General features: G+C 42.9%; 1 long non-coding RNA gene across 1 annotated transcript in view; it reads right to left on the reverse strand.

Moving 5' to 3' along the window:
* The window catches only part of LOC144328044 (uncharacterized), a 174,430-nt gene that overhangs the window by 4,300 nt on the left and 148,586 nt on the right, over nucleotides 1-21,544 (reverse strand). The window lies entirely within an intron of this gene.

The raw sequence follows: 21,544 nt of genomic DNA on the forward strand, positions 1-21,544 counted from the left end.
GCTGCACACACAGTTGGCTGAACAGTGAGCCCAAAGCAATGCCCTTATCAAAGGCAGAGTCAAAGGCAGAGATGCTTTTCGGATTGAGACTCGCAGCCTTCCAAGCAGCTGGTGTACCATGTTAAATTGAAAACAGAGACCAGGGGGAAGCATAATGCCAGAGGTCACCCAAAGTGCCCAGTGCTAAACATCCAGTTCACTTATGCCGTTCCAATACCAGTGCTCTATTCACAAATTGTGTCCTCCCTTAAAGAGGGCACGTGTTGTGGTGAGACCTGGAAACCGATACCCTGTGTTGTGGGTGGGTAAGATTGGTCAGCCACAACACCCGATTGGTAGGTCCCTTGATGCTGGATTTAATCTGGCCAATGGGGTGCAGCTAGACTGGTGACTGGGAGCGGCCGCCGAGACCACATAACACCGGTCTTGAAAGACCTACATTGGCTCCCAGTACATTTCCGAGCACAATTCAAAGTGTTGGTGCTGACCTTTAAAGCCCTAAATGGCCTCAGTCCATTATATCTGAAGGAGTGTCTCCACCCCCATCGTTCTGCCCAAACACTGAGGTCCAGCACCGAGAGCCTTCTGGCAGTTCCCTCACTTGGCGAGAAGCCAAGTTACAGGGAACCAGGCAGAGGGCCTTCTCGGTAGTGGCACCCACCCTGTGGAACACCCTCCCACCAGATGTCAAAGAGAACAACAGCTACCAGACTTTTAAAAGACATCTGAAGGCAGCCCTGTTTAGGGAAGCTTTTAAAGTTTGATGCATTACTGTATTTTAATATTTTGTTGGAAGCCACCCAGAGTGGCTGGGGAAGCCCAGCCAGATGGGCGGGGTATAAATAAATTATTATTATTATTATTAATTATTATTATTATTATTATTATTATTATTATTAGACCTATATATGCCCATGCATGTGACTCAGAGCTTCCTCTTTCGGTGTGTACATTCAGAACACTCACCCACCTCTCCCTACTTTTAGGGCTTTTGCGCTTGACCTTGCTATGCTGTCGTGTGTCGTCTGTCGTTGGGACAGGGGCACGGCAGGATTTTGCCCCACTTGGCTGATTGGCTGTTGCCATTTGGGTTTTGGCGGCCGCATAGCAAATCATCACAACTTGTAAGGTTGCGGATAGGCTCTGGTTCAGGTGATAGGGAGGGGAGAATGCTCTCGCCATCCGTATGTGAAGGGTATTCCATTAAAGGAATCCAGGGACTCAATGGTTTGGTCAACCCCTGAGAGGGGGTTGTGCCCGTGCCTGAGTCCAGGGGGACATTTAGGTGGCGGAGATAGCCTGTTCCCGGCTTTCCGCTTATCCAGGTGTTCACCCTTGGCTGACCTATGCTGGAACCCTTGGTCAGCGCTACCTGCATGGCAGGGAGCTAGTTGAACCAGAGCCTATGCAACCACTCACTTTCTGTAATCAATAAAGTTGTGGCCTAAATTCTGCCAAAAACCAAAACTAAAATTTGAGTCAAGTGTGAATTTATTTAGGGAGGAGGTTTCTGGGTCTGAACACGCAATTATCTTTGCCAGCTGTTCCTTTCCTACACATGCTGCTAATGTAGCAGCAGTTGCTTGAATTACATCCCTCCCACCCCTCCATTAAAGTTACTGGTTGCTCAGGGGGGTGGGAAAGGCCTGCCTCCCACAGTGATTGGAACAGCACACAGCATGGAAATAAACAATGTGCACGCACCTGGCAGACCCCCAATATACAGTTGTTTAGTATGTACATCTCATACCCTCCAACATTTCTCTGATGAAAATAGGGGTGCCAACAACAACAACATTTTTTACTATTTATACTCCGTCCATGTAACTGGGTTGCCCCAGCCATTCTGGGCAGCTTCCAACATTTATATAAACGTAATAGAACTTTAAACATTAAAGAAAAACCCTTCCTATAGATGGCTGCCTTCAGTAGGCTTGGGAGTCGGATAACTCCATACCCTCCAACATTTCTCTGAAGAAAATAGGGACATCCTAAGGGGAAAGTGGGGCATTCCAGGATCACATCAGAAACCAGAACTGGGTTCAGAAACCAGAACAGCATCTGTAAGTCCAGGACTGTCCCTGGAAAACAGGGACACTTGGAAGGTCTGACATCTTGATGGGAGAAGCTGTTCATGCCTGGTATAAAATAAGGCATTACTATCACATACAGATACTCATTTATTTGTTTCTCAAGATGAAATACATAGCGGCCATCGGTGTACGTGGTAAATCTGATCTCCTAAGGTCCAGCACATGCCCAGTTATAATGCAATCTCAGGGACTGTGAGTTTGAATGGAGGAATAGCAGAAGGCTAGGTTCCTTGTGGCAGAATTTCTGCTAAAAATTATCCCTCCAAGAATGTTTTCCCTCCCACGGAGAAAAAATATGGGTTTCCATATCTTTAGCCTGTAGAGAGAAAAACAACTTGGGTGTGGCACTTTGAGTGGGAAGCAACTCGAGAGAACGAACACACACACACACTTTCAGCTCTAACTCTACAACATGCTGAAGCTGCTTATGGCTTCTTCCTTTTAAACTATCAGGAGAAAGAAGATGCACACAATTGCATGTCACATTAAGCTTGGCCATATCAAAGTAACTGCACAAAGTGATATAATTGCCCAGAAACGCTCTCCTTAAGTGCTCGCAAAGAGCCGCAAAAGTAGGTCCATGTTCTTTCAGCCAGTTTAATGTAAAATTAATTCAAGGCTAGAAAAACCAGCCATTTCCTTTTTTTTTTTTTTAAGGTCACATTATTTAAAGTTCTGTGAGCTACTTACTCGTGTGTCACTCCAAATCTGCAATTGCTCTAACAGGCTTTTCCATAGTTTAAGTAGGTCACAGGTGTCAAATGACTATGTGACTGTGTAAAAAGCCTACATAATTCATCAAATGTGATCTCTAAAACTTTTCTTCCTTGCTTCATAACCAGTGGCACCAACAGAAGATGATGCATTTTTATCAAATCAGTGAAACAGACAATTATTCCAGGCTACTGACACAAGAAGACTGGAAGCACATAGCAGCCGACAGACAAATGGTAGTATTAGGGTTTTGCCCTAAAATGGCACCAAAGTGAGTTACTTCACACACTACAGTGGAACTGAATTGATTCACATAACCCATCAGTGAGACGGAGTCCATAACCCACAAAATCACTGGGCTGACGGCAATACGAAGCTCTTTGTAAAAACCAAGCTGATTGTTCATTCAGTGGCAGCAAAACAACAATGCAGCTTGAACTACCCCACAGGGATGAGATCTCTTTGGGGGAAAGTTGGAATATAATTGTATTAATAAAAACAAACAAACAGGATTAAGCAAATTAAGGGCTTATCCACACCTCTGTTTGCCCCGCCACTTTCTCCTGAGGAAATCCAATTTTTAGCACTGAATCAGAACAAATGGCAATTGAGTTGCTGGTTGCTCCGATTCAGCACTAAAGAGCAGGTTCTTCAGGGGGAAGTGGCAGGGCCAAGTCAAAACCACTCAGACCCATGCCTAAAAGGACAGGACAAGTGGAAGTGTGGACTGAGGGCAGCCATTTTCTTCTGCCAACAATGTGACTTTCCACAGAGGAAAGTTTGTATGTCAGCATGGTGCTGGAGAGCCCCAGGATTACCACCACTGCTTGTTTTGAGATATTCCTAGATATTACAAATGTAAATTCTCTGTGCCCCAAAGCTTAAAGAATTCACCAGCCCACCCTGAAAGGTGTTGAAAGTAGCTCCTGACTGTTGCAGCCACAAAATGGTGCTGCGACGGTTAGGCGACACTTTCAGCTCAGCTTGTCACAAGGAAAAATGCAAGGAGACAAGAAACTGCAAGACAGGCATGGAGGTTTATAAGGAGATTAGTGTTTGATGAGCAGAGGGATCAAGGAAGAGAGGAGAGAGAAAGCAACAAAAATAGATAAGAGACAAGATCGTGAAAAGACTGAAAAGTTAAGACAATTTGATTAAAATAAAAATAGGTTGATAAAAAATAAAAGCGGAAACTTGTGAAAGGAAACATAGAGGAACATGATATAAGCATGAATACACACACACACACACTGCAATCCTATAGACATCTACTCAGAAATAAGTCCCACTGAGTTCCATTGGGGCTTATTCCTAGGGAAGGAGGTGTAGGATTGCAGACTAAATGATCAGAGGAAAACAGAGATAATAGACTTAAGCTGAGAGATAAGAAGACTGATGCACAAAATGTTACGCAAGTCAATATGATAGAACGAAGGTATGAATAAGAATCTACTAAGAGTCAGTAGATAAAAAGGACAGATTTTGGGAACGTATGTGACAGAAGGACTTTGCAGACTTTAGCTGATAACATGATAGCAGACCTCAGAGCAATAACATGAGCTGAAAGCCAAAGAGAAGGATCAAGGATAGTGTCCACATTCATAATTTGTTGAAAAGGCTGGAGGGTGATGTTGACAGCTGAAAGGAAAGGTTTAGAGGATGCATAATAAATTCTGTCATCTGCATATTAAGTTGGAGTTTATGTTTGGATATCCAATCACATATAGCCCACAGGACAATTGGAAATATGAGTAAGAACAGGGGGAGACAGCATAACACTGATACTTCAAATCAAAAGAAGAAACAGATTGTCAAAATGAAGAATACATTAAGTGAAGAGAATGGAGCTAAGAGCCAAGGACCAAGGGACTTTAGTTTACTGGCCGAATTCATTAGGACCTACTTGGAGGGGGGAGGAAATCAAGGATAAATAAAGAAATGCCTAGAATTGTGAGGGAAAAGTGTGCCTGGAAACTTACAACAATTCATATTGTATGCACCCCTCTCAGCTACAGGAGTTAATCCAGAATTCAAATGCTCTGAAGCAAAAAATAACAAGCAAACATGCCATAATTCTTAGCTCACCATGCAATTCCTGCTAAATTAATGCAAACATCCTTCAGGTTTACAATACAGCCACATTACCATTTAACAAAGAAACTTCTGCTAAACATCCACTGAGACTTCTTAAACACTCAGGGTCCAGCCTGAGATGAACTCTCAAGCTCCAGAGAAAACAATTGCAGACCTCCACCCTCAAACTCATGCATGGCTGGATGAAAGTGATGTGCTGGATGGGTGGGGCTTAGCTGCGTGCCCTCACCCTCCCTGACATGACCCTTGATGTGTGAAGGATCTGAATTCCTAACCAAGACTTGAAGGGGGCATAAATTCACCCCTTGGAACTGTGAACAATAATGCGGAAAATGAGAGAAAAAGCTGAACATAACATAGAGAACTTATGGTCTAAGAAGCATCATTACCAAGAAGTGACATGTTGCCAGGAGGGAGGGGAGAAAGTGGACCTCGTGGTATGTGAATGTGTAAAATCCACAAACATCTGGTGTCAGGCCTGTATGGTATACTGTCATCCCAGACTTTAAAATAAAGCTCATTTTTCTCCTTGACTACAAAGTACTTTGCTTGACATTTCTCACTATTAATGACTTCAAGTAAGACAGATTTCTGTATTTAAACAGTGGATCATCCAGGCTCTCAAATGTCCTGAAAAATCAAATGTCATTATTGATTTTCCTAAGTAGTAATAATTCACCGGCGGCAGCAGCAGAGGTGCTTTTTAAAACTCATTGGGTAATAGCACTTTATCTTTCTGGAACATTTTGTAAGGCAAAAATTAATGCACCTATCTCCTGTTATATTTTTACTCTCTTGCACAACACAAGAATGAATGGTTTTTGTTCCAAAAGGATTAGCTTAGAACTGTAATTTAGCCAAACATCCAACTCCCCCTCGTTTCTTGAACAGTGGAAAATTGGCTAAAGCAAGCAAGTGTAGGTGGAAGTCTTTGAGGCAGCAGGGAGGAAGAAATGCTCCTAATTTGGAATGTATAATCTGTGCTCGTATGGAGGGTGTAGATACTGTAACTCACAATGTTGTGCTATTGCATTTTGCACCATCATTTTATTTCTCTGATACAATGATAAACAAAGAACATGACATATGATAGAGAATTATTAGACTTCAGCCAAGTAGAACAGGGGGATGCAAGGGAAGCAAAACTGGGTCTCTCATACAGGACCACTCTTCCTTGCCTATCGCTTGGTGATCTCCAAAACTCTCTCTTCAGTACAAGCCACTCACTACATTACCATCTCTTAGGTTAGGGTTTCCCAAACTTGGGTCTCCAGCTGTTTTTGGACTACAACTCCGATCATCCCTAGCTAGCAGGACCAGTGACCAGGGGTGATGGGAATTGTAGTCCCAAAACAGCTGGAAACCCAAGTTTGGGAAACTCTTAGATGGAATCTTAGAGCTCTGGCACACATTTCTGGAGAAAAACAGAAGTGTGCTTTACACCATATTTTGGCTGCCAATATCTGCACGTGAAAGAGACTGCTCCTTTAAGAATCTTATGGTGGCAGATGTTAGGCAACTGCATCCTAAAGATGTAATTCTCAAGCCAGCCACTCCAAAGCTGTCCTGGGAAAATCTGGGTGACTTGATAATCAACAGCTCTGTCATCATTCAGTTTAGCTCTAGCTAAATGTCTGTAAGCTTATCATATAGCTAAAATGCCAGAGTTAAGCAATCGGGGAAGGAACTGCAAACACCAGCCTGGGAAGAGGGCCAGAGGACAGTTACTGTGATTGATGGTTCAAACCTGTAATCTGAGGAATAGTTTTACCTAAAAATCAAATGCCTTTTCGTTCTTCCACTTCTCTCCCCAAAAAAATTCAACTTTAAAGGTCTAGGATGTATTTAACTACAATTTGTAAGCCTTCTTACACAGAAGCGCCTTTCTTGTGTCTGCAATTTTGAGACCAATTGCCCAGAAAACACAAGGGGGAGATTGTTTCCTGTCTTACCCACCACACAACTATAAAGACTGTGCTTGTGGGAAAACAGCTGTTGCCATCCTGAAATTTAGGAGGATTCCACCCATTGGAAGGTATGACTTTGCCTACAAATGTCACTCGATTTTGTACACACATACACATTTTAGACAGCTTCATTGAGTGGGGTCTATCTTTAATGACACCTAGCACTAAAGCCCTTGGACCTATTTATCTGAAATTTGGAAGATTTCTTACGCACCGGCACCTCTCTTAACTCTGCAATTTTCAGACAAAAATTATCACAAAACATTTAGGGAGACTACATAATTCTCTTTCACCCTCCAAAAGTGCAAAATAAAACCACTGCAGCTATCCTTCAAAATTTGGCACGATCCATTCCTTCAGAGTTAGCAAACCTTCTCTACAAATTTGATCTAATTCTGACCCACAATAGTTTTGTTTTTTTAAACTAGAACTTGCATGTTATGGATCCCAGGATCCTCAGAAGAAACAGACATTCCATGAGCCCAGCCAGAGCCACCACTTCTACCACATTCCAAAAAAGCTAATTCTTCTTCTTAGAAGAATTAGGGGAAATCGGGTATGTGCACCTGGGTATTCAAAGGAGGCTGTGCCTGCCTCACTGTTTCCAAATCATTCAAGCTATGGTGTTCATATCTTATAGATGAGCATCTTTGCTTGTCAGCCCAGAAAGAGCTTTCCTCAGAGTTTCGAAAGTCATTTGCTTTAGCATATGATGGAGGATGGGGCTGCTGTTAAATAAATATTTTGTGCTAAAGTACACGTTAAAGTCCTATTTTCATTTTGGGGCTGTTGTTTCTTTTTTTATAAAACAACAACAATTAATGCAGAAATGAGGTGAAACACATCTGCGACTGAAATGGAAAAACACTTATCTATTCCTAGTGTTCTCTTCCTTTGTTTCTGAAAAGCACGTTGACAACACTGAACACTAATAAATTGTTATATATGCAAGGTGATGTTGTTATACGATGTGGCTACACAAGTTGTGGCTATGCATATGGAACTAACCACACAGTTGCCTGGATCTTAGGCATTACTAATCCATTTATCAAACCCCAAGGACTAATTTCAGAGTTGACTGTAAAACTCATGACACAACGCTCTTTGTGCAATTCAGTTCTTCCATTTGTCCTGGGAAAATGAAAAGCTTCGAATGGAGAAAGCTTTTAAAGAAACATATTTCCTTTTCTGAGTTTGCCTCCAGACACTACAGTGAATCAACTACAATGCTATATTATTATCAAAGTCCCATTACAGAAAATGAAAAACTGGGTGTTATTTCTACTGCTGTCTGTATCATTATTTCTTTTGTAGCATTTCTGATGGGCCTCGGTTAACTAAGCATTGATAGAAGAATAAAGCAAAGGAAGAAGCAAAGCCGGAGATACCAAACTTTGTTTTCTGGCCCTTCTGGTTCTTTTCTGGATGTATTGCTCCACTGGCGTCACTTTCTAAACTTGTTTCTAGTTACAGAATCTTTAAGGACTTAAACATTTCTTCCCCCAGAATTCATTTGTGTACTGTTCTCTGAGGATTTCTCTTCACTGTAGCTTCCGTTCAAATTTGTGCTGCTTTAGTTCAGACAACTTGCATTGGTTTGATGTATAAATATGCACTCGTCGCTCCCTGTCTCCCTGCTTGCTGTAGCATCCTTCCTGTTCTGAAATCTCCCACAGATGAGAGTAGCCAAGCTCTCCTTATTCCTCCAGACAGATAATGGCAAGTCTCTGGCTCCTGGTATAGGAAGGATGAACCTCTTCTCACCAATTAGCTCTCCCTCTGGTTACTATGCAAATTTCTTTCTCCCTTCCCTTTTACCTCTATACTTGTTCCTGTAAGGCATTTACTTTCCTGGTTTACTACTGGGTTGTAACCCAGAAATACAGATGGGCAATTCTGTCAATATCAGTTTCTCATTTTCCCATCTTTAGCTTTTAAACATTTCCACACCAATTTGTGATTTACTTTTTTAAAGTCCTCCTAACAATTCAGCAGTGAATTTCTCTTAATATGCAAATGTTTGTACAGTGGTACCTCGGGTTACGAACTTAATTCATTCCGGAGGTCCGTTCTTAACCTGAAGTCGTTCTTAACCTGAGGTACCACTTTAGCTAATGGGGCCTCCCGCTGCTGCCACGCCGCTGGAGCACGATTTCTGTTCTCATCCTGAAGCAAAGTTCTTAACCCAAGGTACTATTTCTGGGTTAGCGGAGTCTGTAACCTAAAGCGTCTGTACCCTGAAGCGTTTATAACCTGAAGCGTCTGTAACCCGAGGTACCACTGTATGCAATTTCCCCTAATATATACATTTTGCAAAGCAATTCCCCCTAATAAAATGCATTTTCATATGTTGTTTTCACAAATACAGTATGTGACATTTTTATGCCCTCCCTATTTTAACTTTTTCTACAAACAAATACTTAAAATTTACTACAGAAATTTTAGAGAGCAACAGAAAATGATTTCTTTTTCTTTTTAAAGATACATGTGCTATTATTTGGAGGGGGTGAAATGGACAAGGGCCAGGAGACGGGTCAAAATGGAGAGAAGGAATATCGACAGGCTTGGTCAATTTGTTTTTATGTATCACCAATCAGGGACTCAAAAGGGATGCAGATTTTTCCTACCTGACCACGGAGATAGCAAACACATACATTCTCTGTGGCTGTGAAATCTATTCAAGCATAATCTTTGCAGCAGGGAGGTGGGATACTAGAGTTTCTGCTTGCTATGACAGGGAAGGAGTTAATTAACTGAAGCAACAGCAGAGTTTCCTCTTGTCGAGGGGGCATGTTTTTATGCCTTTTCGGGTGGAGAGATAAAGTTATATTTCCCCCTGGCTAGGGGAGTTGCAGACACCCAATTCACCAGCACTATTATTATCATCATAACTTCAAAACCAATATACACTATAGGCAAACATAAGCAAACACTTCAAAACAAATATCCATCATAAGTTTCTTTGCTGGAAATAAATATTGAACAGCAACTTCTGTCAGAGGCAATGCAGCGGCACCTTTAACCAATGGAGAAGACACTGATTCTACTCTCAGCAGGCCCAGAGATGCTTTGGAAAGAGAAGATACATCTGAGAAGTTAGCAAGAAATTCAGCTGACTTCAGCTATAACCATACCAACAGACTTAGGTGAGACTAAACCTGCACAGCCTTGTCTTTCATCAAATGCAGGGCCATCTATAATGGCTGGCCATATTCAGATGATCCTATTTTCCTGGTTTAAATCATGGAGTGGCAGGACATCTTGCAGTGTTTGTAGAAAATCTTCTGTTGCAAATTCTGTTACATCACTTGTAAGTACAGGATACACTGATAAAAACAGGTTACAATTTTGTATTTAAAAGACCAGCAGTCTACATAACACTCTTCCCAAGCACACTTCTTTGGTCTCCCTCTGGCTATGAGCCTGGATCACAGTTCCTCACTATATTCTGGTGGACATAATAACCTTGGCACATAGGAGGGAGCAGTTCCCAGCTCAAAGCCAGGTTAGAAATATGCGTTTTGAAAGAAATACGTCAGAGAAAATACATTTTGAAATGCAGGTTTAAATACTTATTTAAATGTGGTTTTTCATGCAGTTGTTAATTTTTGCATCAGACACAACAGCTTTAAGGGCAAACACATTCAAAAATGGCATAGACCACCAATAAACTGATACACTCATCTCTAGTAATGGCTGTGTGGAACAAGGAAATGCCTCATTTTTGAGTCTATTCCTATCATGAACAGGAACGCCGCTGTATTTTCAATGAAACAATAAAATATTTGTATATTTGTTTTTTATAAACAATTTCTCTAGAGATGTAGTTGCACACTGAAGAGGGGAGTCATTTTTCTACCTCCAGTGGCATTCTAGTCATTATGCCTTTCAAAAATATTGCTGTTAATTGGATAAAAATTGTAATGACTCAAGAAATGCCATATGAGACAGCTGATTGACAAAACTAATTAAACACTGGAAAGAAATCTCTGAGAACAAAGTAACACCTGCCAGACGGAGAGACAAAGGCAAGCCAAGTATGTATTTATACCTTCCAGGCAACTTACTACCAAAAACAATAACATGCCAATACCCTATGTAAGTCAGAGAAAGTTGTCCCTAGTGTTCTTATAAGGCAGCAGTGAAGATTAAATACAGGAGTAGCCAATGTGGTACCCTCCAGACATTGCAGGACTAAAGTTCCCATCATCCCCAACTGTTGGCTAGGACTGATGGGAATTGGAGGCCATCAGCACCTGGAATTCACTATTTTGGCTATTCCTGATTTAATACAAAGTTCATTCTTCAGAGTTTACAGATACTGAAGCCTTTAGTGCTTGCATTGCCGGCTACAGAATGTAAGATTAGACCAACCAGTGGACATTGTCTACCTGGTGCAACATTGTATGGAATCACAGGCCACCATAACAGGGTTGCCTCCAAGATTTTCTGGGCCCAGAATACAGATTTGGGTCTCTGTTGCACTCATTCAATAAGGCACAAATTTGCACAATTTTTGCATATGCTTCATCTTGTGCAAAGTTGTCCTCTTTTGCAGGTAGGGGTGAAGGATAGCCACACACAAGTAAATAGATATGATACAAAATGTCAACAGGTGAAGCTTTCCCCGTAATTGCATTTCCATGCTAGAAAAGGTTTAGTCTGTTTAATTTCTGTCTGCCACACAACTCTTACAGGCCAATTTGATAATATTTGATAAAAAGCTGCATCTATTTAAAATGAACATCTAGAACTGTATATAAATATAACATCTGCAGGCAAAAATGTTGAGACAGAAGATATAAAAACCAAAAAAGATGTGGAAATAGAATGGAATGGACATATGCATAACATATGAAAAATGGCATGAACCGGAAATAGAATGGTCTACCCTTAGACTACCCTTACAGCTGAAACTGTAATTTCTATGCAAACATTGGTATGCTGGTGTTTAATATTTTTTATGTTGGACATACATCTCTTTGGAGCATGGTCCATGAGGCAGTGTAAAGCCTTGGGTGGCACAACCCCAAGAGCCAGTGACCTCAAAGGCACCCCAACTGTCTCCACTGCTGGTGGAGAAGCAGCAATGGCTTCCAGCAAGAGCTCCACAAAATCTCATGAGAGTTCTGTGAGATCTTGTGAAAGCTCGCTGAAACCCACTGCTGTTGTTGCCATTTCACAGGTGATGCCAGGTAAGAGAGGTAAGAGAGACTTCAGCAGCAGAGCAACACTATCGTGTTTTGCCTGTGGTGGCAAAACAGGACAGGCTGCCCCTTCTTTGGCGCAACTTACAATCAGATGCAGAAATCTGCTTTCCATTTGGGGCAACAGTTCATTTGCCAGGTTCAAGGGAAGAGGGGAGTTGAAACTCCTGTGAATCGCAGCTATCATTTTACTTATCTGGAAACCCAAAAAGGAACTGTCCATACTTCTGACAGACTCAGATATACTTCTCTACATTGCTCTCCTTCTTAATTAACTGTCAGTGTGATTATCACTGTATTTTATAGGCTTGAATTTGTAGGTTAGGAATCCAGTTTAATTTATTTTCTCCAGATAACATATGTTGCCTTTAAATTACATTGTTTTGTATTACCTTCCTGTTGGACTTTTGGTCAGGTTAAATGAATCACTTACGTGATACTTTCCCTGGCCTTTTTCATTTCCTATTGTTGCTGAGTATGCTTTGATTCTTGCCCCCTTTTTTGTATAAATGTGAAATTGTTTCTTTTTCTTATTGAGAAGACAAGCCCTAGAGAGAACCCAGAATACACCAAGTATCCTAGGGGATCTGGTCTAAAAGCAGCACAGGCCTTCACAGATGTCAAAGCAAATTTACCTGAAAGGGGAAAAAACTTTCCACATTCCCCCTTTTTTCAGTGCCTAATGACTTTCATTGCCAATTTAAAGAAGCCCTTGATTTCTTTGTGATGACACAGAGAACACAGCATCTTAGCTTAAGTTCTGCCATGCAGATCTGATGAGCATTTTTGTCCAGAATTTTTAAGTGTTACTATCATTTTCTTCATGGGTAATGAATACTTTATTTCCACAAAATGGAAGAAAAGCAGTGACTATATATCTCATGAGAAGTGGAACTGAAGTAAAACATGGTTTTAATTCACAACAGCATAGTCTGGTAGCAGATTCTGAAAGGACAACATCAGTTGCGTGCCCAGCCGCAAAATCTGAGTGGTAAAATGAATGGACACAACAACTGTCTGGGATTTAAATGGCCACAACTTAATTGATTTCAGATGTAGGAAGCTTTGGCAAAGGCGTTGGGCGTTTATCCCTCTCAGCCTGCCCCCCGCTGGAGAACTGGGGCATGAAAGGGTCTAGTCGGGGGTGGATCCATTGCAAAACGCACATTTACGCAGATGGCCCCCAAATCCTGAGGGAAACTCTATGGTCCACTAGGCCTACGCACTTGGCTCTTTGGACAGAGACTTCCTTCCAGAGCCCTCTACCCTGTTAACGCCGCTGCAGGGAAAATGGGGTGGGTGAGTCACCACTCCACCACACCTCAGCTGGATGAAAGACTATAGGATTCCGCCTAAGGCCTAAACCGCCACAGTTGTGACCATGGGGAAGGTGAAACCTGCAGAGCAGGGAAAATTGCTTCCCGGCTCCAAATACGGCAGCCGCCAAAAGACCACAGTAAAGTCCGGCTAGCTGAAAAGAAACAGAATGGTAATCAACTATTAATGAAGGGGGGGGAAGGGATGGGCGATGCTCCTGGCCGACTGGATGCTGTGCTGAGTGGTCAGTCAGTCTAAGTAGCTGGCCATGCCCCCCCCCCCCGGCCGCTGCGGATTGGCTCCTTTGAAGGATGGGTTAGGCAGGAACCTGTGAGCCTCCATGGTGGCTGGAGGAGATAGGGGAACAATCTAAAATGGTGCTGTGTGTCCAGAGAACAGAGGAGGCGTTGTATTGGGCTGCAACACCCACTCACCGGCAAGATGGCAAGCAGCCGTTGCCAAGCAACTTGTCATTGTGACATCAGCAATCAGTAGACTAATCCCCTCCATCTGCACACTCCCCCCTTTTAACTGTTCATTTTTAAATTTACAGTAACTGTTCATTTTAAAAGGATATACATCTTAAAAAGCGAAATACAAAGCTACACATAATGGATGGTATACAAATACTATACACACACACACACACACACACACACACACACAGTATTTGTATACCATCCATTATATATATATATATAGGGAAAGTACTACAGTGGTGCCTCGCAAGACAAAATTAATTCGTTCCGCAAGTCTCTTCGTCTTGCGGTTTTTTCGTCTTGCGATGCACGGTTTCCCATAGGAATGCATTGAAAATCAATTAATGCGTTCCTAGGGAAACCGCCTTCAGACCAGGTCCGGGGACAGACTGTCCCCGGACCTCTTCTGAAGGCTGGGGGGGGGGACAAGGGCTTTTCTTCCCACCCCCAGCATTTTAAAAAACCCTGGGACAGCGGAGGACTTCTCCGCTGTCCGGGCGATCTTAAAATGCTGGCGGGCGGCATTTTAAAATCGCCCCGGGACAGCGGAGGACTTCTCCGCTGTCCGGGGCGATTTAAAAGCCCCTGGGAAGGCAGGCAGGGGGGACAAAGACTTTCGCCCCCCGCCCGCCTTCAGAAGGTGTTCCCGCCCCCCCCCCCGGCTTCGCAGCAGCACTACGAAGCCCAGCGGCTGGGGCAGGTGTTCCCGCCCCCCACCCGGCTTCGCAGCAGCGCTACGAAGCCCGGCGGCTGGGGCAGGTGTTCCCGCCCCCCCACCCCGCTTCGGAGCAGCGTTCCAAAGCGGGGTGGCTGGGGCAGGTGTTCCCGCCCCCCGCCCGGCTTCGCAGCAGCGCTACGAAGCCCAGCGGCTGGGGCAGGTGTTCCCGCCCCCCCACCCCGCTTCGGAGCAGCGTTCCAAAGCGGGGTGGCTGGGGCAGGTGTTCCCGCCCCCCGCCCGGCTTCGCAGCAGCGCTACGAAGCCCAGCGGCTGGGGCAGGTGTTCCCGCCCCCCCACCCCGCTTTGGAGCAGCGTTCCAAAGCGGGGTGGCTGGGGCAGGTGTTCCCGCCCCCCGCCCGGCTTCGCAGCAGCGCTACGAAGCCCGGCGGCTGGGGCAAGTGTTCCCGCCCCCCCCACCCCGCTTCGGAGCAGCGTTCCGAAGCGGGGTGGCTGGGGCAGGTGTTCCCGCCCCCCGCCCGGCTTCGCAGCAGCGCTACGAAGCCCGGCGGCTGGGGCAGGTGTTCCCGCCCCCCCACCCCGCTTCGGAGCAGCGTTCCGAAGCGGGGTGGCTGGGGCAGGTGTTCCCGCCCCCCGCCCGGCTTCGCAGCAGCGCTACGAAGCCCGGCGGCTGGGGCAGGTGTTCCCGTCCCCCCCACCCCGCTTCGGAGCAGCGTTCCGAAGCGGGGTGGCTGGGGCAGGTGTTCCCGCCCCCCCGCCCGGCTTCGGAGCACCGGGAGAAGCGATCTCCCCGCAGCCCCTTGCTTCAAAAGAGGTCCGGGGGCAGACCTCTTTTGAAGCAAGGGGCGGTGGGGAGAAGCGATCTCCCCGCCGCCCCTTGCTTCAAAAGAGAAGACCCGCTGTCCCCAGGGCAAGCTTCGTTTTGCGAAGCAAGCCCATAGGGAAATTCGTCTTGCGAGGCAACTCGAAAACGAAAAAACCTTTCGTTTTGCGAGTTTTTCGTCTCGCGAGGCGTTCGTCTTGCGGGGTACCACTGTAGTTAAAAGTACTTTCTTCTCTGGTCGCTGCTGTGAATACATGACCTCACTGCTTTTAAGTATAGAGAGAAGGCACAGAACCAGATATGACTGGATGAAGTTACCACTCCCCTTTTTGTTCAGAGCCATGTTGCAGATTTCAAACTTTTCAATCGTCTGATGGACATTTTAATAATCTCTTGGATTCAATCTGCCATTCCAACCATGTCTACCCACTCACGTACAGCATACACTCAGTGCTATATAGAGCATAAAATGGGGACACAACATCATTAGATTATTCCAGGATACCACAATCACTACAAGAACTTGCTCCTGCTTTGTAGATTTGACAGGAGAAATAAATTGGACATTTTTAATATCCCTTTGAATGATGCTAACGTGCAGGAAATTAAACCAAAAAACCCGAGAGGTTGTGAATATGTAAAATACACCAGATAGAACCTGTCAGACATCTATTAATTAAGGATGCATTTTACAGCATAATATCTAACAGCTCAACAAAATGTTTGATTGCCCTATAAAAGTTTGCATTATAAGGGAGTGTTCAGATTATAGCACTGGTAATGCTGTGGCTGTAATGGAAAGAATATTGCTCATGAAATGGCCACAAGGAACTTGAGAGACCAAGGAACATCAAATTATGCCCAGACTTGCAAAGGAAATGCTGAAAACATATCGGCCCTACTATCATACAATGGGGTTGTAGACAGAATTTGAAGCAGTTAGGGCAGTGCAATTTTTCTGGAAAAGGAGGTGCCAGAACTCACCATGAACACCTCCCTTGTTCTCTTACAATGGCAATGGCGTTCAGCTGAGAGGTGCCAGAACTGAGTTCCGGTGAGTTCTGGCTAAAAAAAAGCACTGGGTTAAGGTGCTGTGCATTCAACTCCAACCTCAATCATAAAGCCCACTGGGTGACTTAGACCATGCGGTTTTCCACGCCCCAACCATGAAATGCATAAAGGTACCTTCAAATCCACACATAGGTGTAGAAAGTGGGGATTAGATCAGTATCAGAACCTGCAAAGGACAGATTCCTCCTGCAGTTCTAATGTAGAATCAACCAGTAGTTGTTGAAGAAGAAGAAGAAGAAGAAGAAGAAGAAGAAGAAGAAGAAGAAGAAGAAGAAGAGTTTGCATTTGATATCCCACTTTATCACTACCCTAAGGAGTCTCAAAGCGGCTAACAATCTCCTTCCCCTTCCTTCCCCACAACAAACACTCTGTGAGGTGAGTGGGGCTGAGAGACTTCATAAAAGTGTGACTAGCCCAAGGTCACCCAGCAGCTGCATGTGGAGGAGCAGAGACGCGAACCCGGTTCACCAGATTACGAGTCTACCTCTCTTAACCACTACACCACACTGGCAAAACTAAAGTATAAATGCTAAAATGCATGTAAAAATCATTATCATTTTTAGGATAAAAAAATTTTGTTTAACAATTCAGAATGGCCAGTGGCTGTGGATAGGTAAACCCATCCCTCATTGTATCACAGGACACTGTGATCAATTTGTATCTTCCCATGGCAAATATATTTCTTCTCACATTGTTAAAAAATGCAGCTACTTATTATCTTATTTGCTATTTCAAAATAATCAGAAAACAGTGAAGGATTTGTGTTTCTCTCTTTTGATTTTACTCTCTGGTTTTGGAGAGATATGGTATCTGTGTTGATTACCTAGCCTTCATAATAATTAAGCTCAGAAGTATTTTCCATGTGTTTGGAGTATTTTTTCTAGCATCTGTTTCTTCTAGCATCTATTAATAGCAGGTTGCTTCAGAGATTAAAGCTGATATTTCACAAACTGCCAAAAACCTAGCTATTGTGATCTCTCCTCACAGCTTTGCAAGAACCTTATCAATTAAAAAATAGTTTATTCTTTATCCTCTCTCTTGTTCTGCATCTAATTAGTTGATATTGCTAACTACCTCCAGCTTTAGCATGTGCTGTTTTTAACAGAGCTGAGGGCATTCTGTGTTGCTTCTTAATGCATATCCATTGCTGTTTAATGACCTAATTACTGTATTGCCAGCAGTTATTTCACTTAGGTTGGGCATATTGATTTCCTTCACAGGAGTGAGTATCTGCTGAAAAGTGTGATTTTCTCAATTCACAGCGAGTATACAGTAGTGTTGTTTGCACCATCAGGACTGCAGCAGTAGAACATGAAAGAGGACAATCTCTTATATCACCAGCAAAGAGAATGATTGAAAGTGTGAATGCATATGAAATGATCATATAAACCAATCATAATAAGAAGTATTTAATGTGGGACCAAATACACTGGCCCAGATTTTCACTTGTTTGAGGAGTGGGGGAAGAATGGTTGAAAAAACAGTTTGTTTTCATGCAGCGAGTGAAATCAATTGGTGATGACTGGATTTGCCATTACACAAGGCAACAGAGGGTTCCCTCCTCCCCTGCAGTATCTTCCTTTTATTTTTTTAAAAAAACAAGATTTGCCAATACTTCAAAGTGCTCACTGCAGTGAGCAGCCTAGCAACTTCCTCATTTACCACAGAATGTCCCAATGTGAATGTTGGTTATAAAACAAAGACAGAAAGTGCCTTGCTGGCTTTTTCCCCACCTGGCATGGGTGGGTGGGACCCTGACTGACTCCAGCTACAAAACTTGAGGCTGCTGAGGAGGCCAGAGACCAGCTTGGCTGTGAGTCCTGGAAGACTTGCCTCCTGAGGCTGCTGAAGAGGTCACTTACAACACTTAAGAATTCATTCACATGTGCATGTTCATCACCTGATAACTGTAGGATCAAGTGATGAGTTCCACTTGTGAAGGGGCTATCAGATATCACCCACAGAAATTTGACATGTCAGTGGAGAACATTCTCACATTTAATGTGAGTTATCAAGTTATGCTTTCCCAGCCAACAACTGCATTCCTGTGGTGAAGTGGGCAGGCATTCCTTCTGCCACACACGCAATGTAACATTTGATGTGGCCACTCAAATGTGAAGGCCTAAACACATAGAGTCCCAGTTTACATGTTTATTCCTCATATCCACCCACCCCCTCACTTCTACCAGAAGTAGGCATGGGGGAGAAATTCAGTTCAGTTTATATTTAAAGGTGAATCTACCCAGTTTGCACTTCCCAAAACATAATGTGAACTGTAATGCAGCCGTCCTTCAAAATTCACACTTCCCCAAATTTTGCAATGCAATTCTCTAGCCAAGTACACAAAAGCATACACTAAGTGTGCAGAAAAATCTATATACAGTGAAAATAATATCTAAATTGCATTATATTATGGGAAATTATTTGTAAAAACATGTACATTGGGTAAAATTAGATACAAAACTGTGTATATCAGGAGAAATTTTCATTCCCTGTTTTGGGAAGTTTTTAATGTTTGATGTTTTATCGCATTTTTTAATATTCTGTTGGGAGCCGCCCAGAGTGGCTGGGGAAACCCAGCCAGATGGGCATGGTATAAATAATGTTGTTGTTGTTTTAAAAAGTTGCAAGCGAATGTGGAAATGTGGATAATTGAACTTGAGATTGGAGAAAAAGAGAAACAAAAGCTGACAGAATTGCCCATTCTTATCAGGAATGCACAGATCTTCCCCAGTTTTCCCTTCTGATGAAAGCCCCAAATGCTCCCTTAGCTGACAACTGCAACCGTGCTTTTGGGGTGGTGATCATCTCTTGGTCTTCCTCTGTGGAAACAGAAGCACTGCAACTGTTTCACCATCTGTGAGTCGGATTGGAGTTTAGCAAGCAATTCTATGCTGATGGTTGCTCACAGGCAAGTTTTGCAGGGATGAAAGGGAGGCTGGCAACTGAGCTCTATTGACCGTTCAATGCTGCTTTAATTCCACATTTCAATTTCTCAATAAACTGACAGGTCTAGTGCAGTGTGTGCATGCTGGGGCAATGACAGAATTGACATGAATTCAACTTATTTGTATTCTGCTGGCTGTTAGCTAGCTCTAGCAAAAAGATGTAGAAAATCAAATGTTTATTGTAGAAAACATCCTCAGACAGAGCAGAGGCCTTACCCACCAATTTCTCCAACGTTCCACTTGGTTTCTCATAAAGGGGCAGCAAAGTATGATCAATCAATAAAGGTGAGGGTTCAGACTCCACAAAAGCTCAAACCCATGGCAATAGGTAACAGAAAATTCCACTGCTCTCGGTCCTGTTAACAATTTGGTATGCCATTCCATAGATACCTTTGGCATCAGTCTTGCATTCTTATCCCAGAATATACATTGACTAACCACTATACGAATCTATAGCCATATGGGCCAAAATAGGGCCATAGAGTGGGTGAAATCTAGCACAGGCATATCAAACATTTCTAGAAGGCCTTACAAAGAGGTTAGCAACTATTAAGTGTGCATATGGGGGGAAATACAACCCCAGCATTTGAAGGATAACTGTTTTAATTTTGCTTACACAAAAGTAGCAAACAAAAAGGAGTGCAAAACTATTTAAGGTGAATTCTTTTTCTATAATGAATCTTGATCTCTGTTGCTGCATGAGATATTAAATAGAAGGTTATGGCATTTTTGTGAGCGGACTAAATCAATAAGGTTTTCAAAAGCATGAGAGGGGAAATATATTTGATGCACATAAAGAGCTGTGAGCAGCCAAACTACAATAAAAGCCACATTTTCTATCTGCCTTAATTGAGGGTAAGGGGGGGGGGTGGAAATTGAAAGAGAATGTTGTGTCTTGCCAGGGAAGTTCAAAATTTTGCTACATTATTATTTCTATATACTTTTGTTCCCGTTTGTGAGAACTTATTTAAGCTGTGTTGAAATAATTTTAAGAGCAAGTTTTACAGGGTCATGCTGTGTCAGACCAGGGAGACTCAGATTTGTTTTTTTACAGGTGTGTGTGTGTGTGTTAGAAATACAGAAGATTTTCATAATAACAATAAAATAAAATGCTCATTTCTGTGTACCATACACACTAAACATATTTCATTTTTCTACAAAGCAGTTGTAAGAGTTGTCTTCCCTCTCTTGCCCTAACCAAACTTGATAGTTTTATCATATTCAATATAATTTTAAGTTGGATTATGCTTTTATATTATTTTATTCAGGTCTATGCAAATTGTATTTATTTTACTTATTTTAACATTTCTAAATTTTATTTAGCTATGTAGTTCCCTTTTGTTTGTTATTCTTGCTTATAATAGATGGTAGTCTGATGACTAGATACAAATAAACCAAACTTATCTGAGGTAATGATTATTAGACTGCTAAATTACCCATTTTGCATGTGTATAAAAACACGGTGCAATGAATTTTGGCATTATTCACAAATGTGTGTTTGGAATCCCATTCAGAAAGGAGCACTGTGGGAGTGTTTGAAACAGAGATTCTGCTGGTACAGAGAGCCACCTTGGGAAGCACAAAACACAGGCCTGACCAGGAAGTATCTATATCCAGGACAAGAGAGGAGGAATTAAGCAGCACAAGAGCATGGGATGGTTGAAGAACCTTGGAGAGCAAAGCTGCTTCATTCTTCTTGCCCACCATGATGGCTATTTGCACATGTACCCAGACGCTCACAGTTCAAATCCAGAATACTCTGGCAGATGCTTTTGTACAGCTCCTGTATGTCCCAGCAAACTGTGACTTATGGCACCAGGAAACTGGAAGCTGCTTTAGACTGAATGAAGACATTAGCCCACCTGGCTCAATATGTTTACAGTGACTGGCAGCCGCTTTCCAGGATTTCAGAGAGAAATATTTCCCAACCCTATCTGAAGATGCCTTGGATTGAACCTGGGATCTTATTCATGGAAAGCATATTCACTGAGATACGACCCTTCCAATACAATGCTCTCCCAATACAATATTCTTCCTGTTTTGATTGGTTGGTGGCTGACACAGGAAATTTCCCAGTTCAACCAGATTCTCAGCATGTAATAAATTTTGTATCATCCAGCGCAAGATACTGCAAATGGTCCATATTTTGGTTCTC

The sequence above is a fragment of the Podarcis muralis genome, chromosome 6 (assembly GCF_964188315.1).
Source record: "Podarcis muralis chromosome 6, rPodMur119.hap1.1, whole genome shotgun sequence".
NCBI classification, from domain to species: domain Eukaryota; kingdom Metazoa; phylum Chordata; class Lepidosauria; order Squamata; family Lacertidae; genus Podarcis; species Podarcis muralis.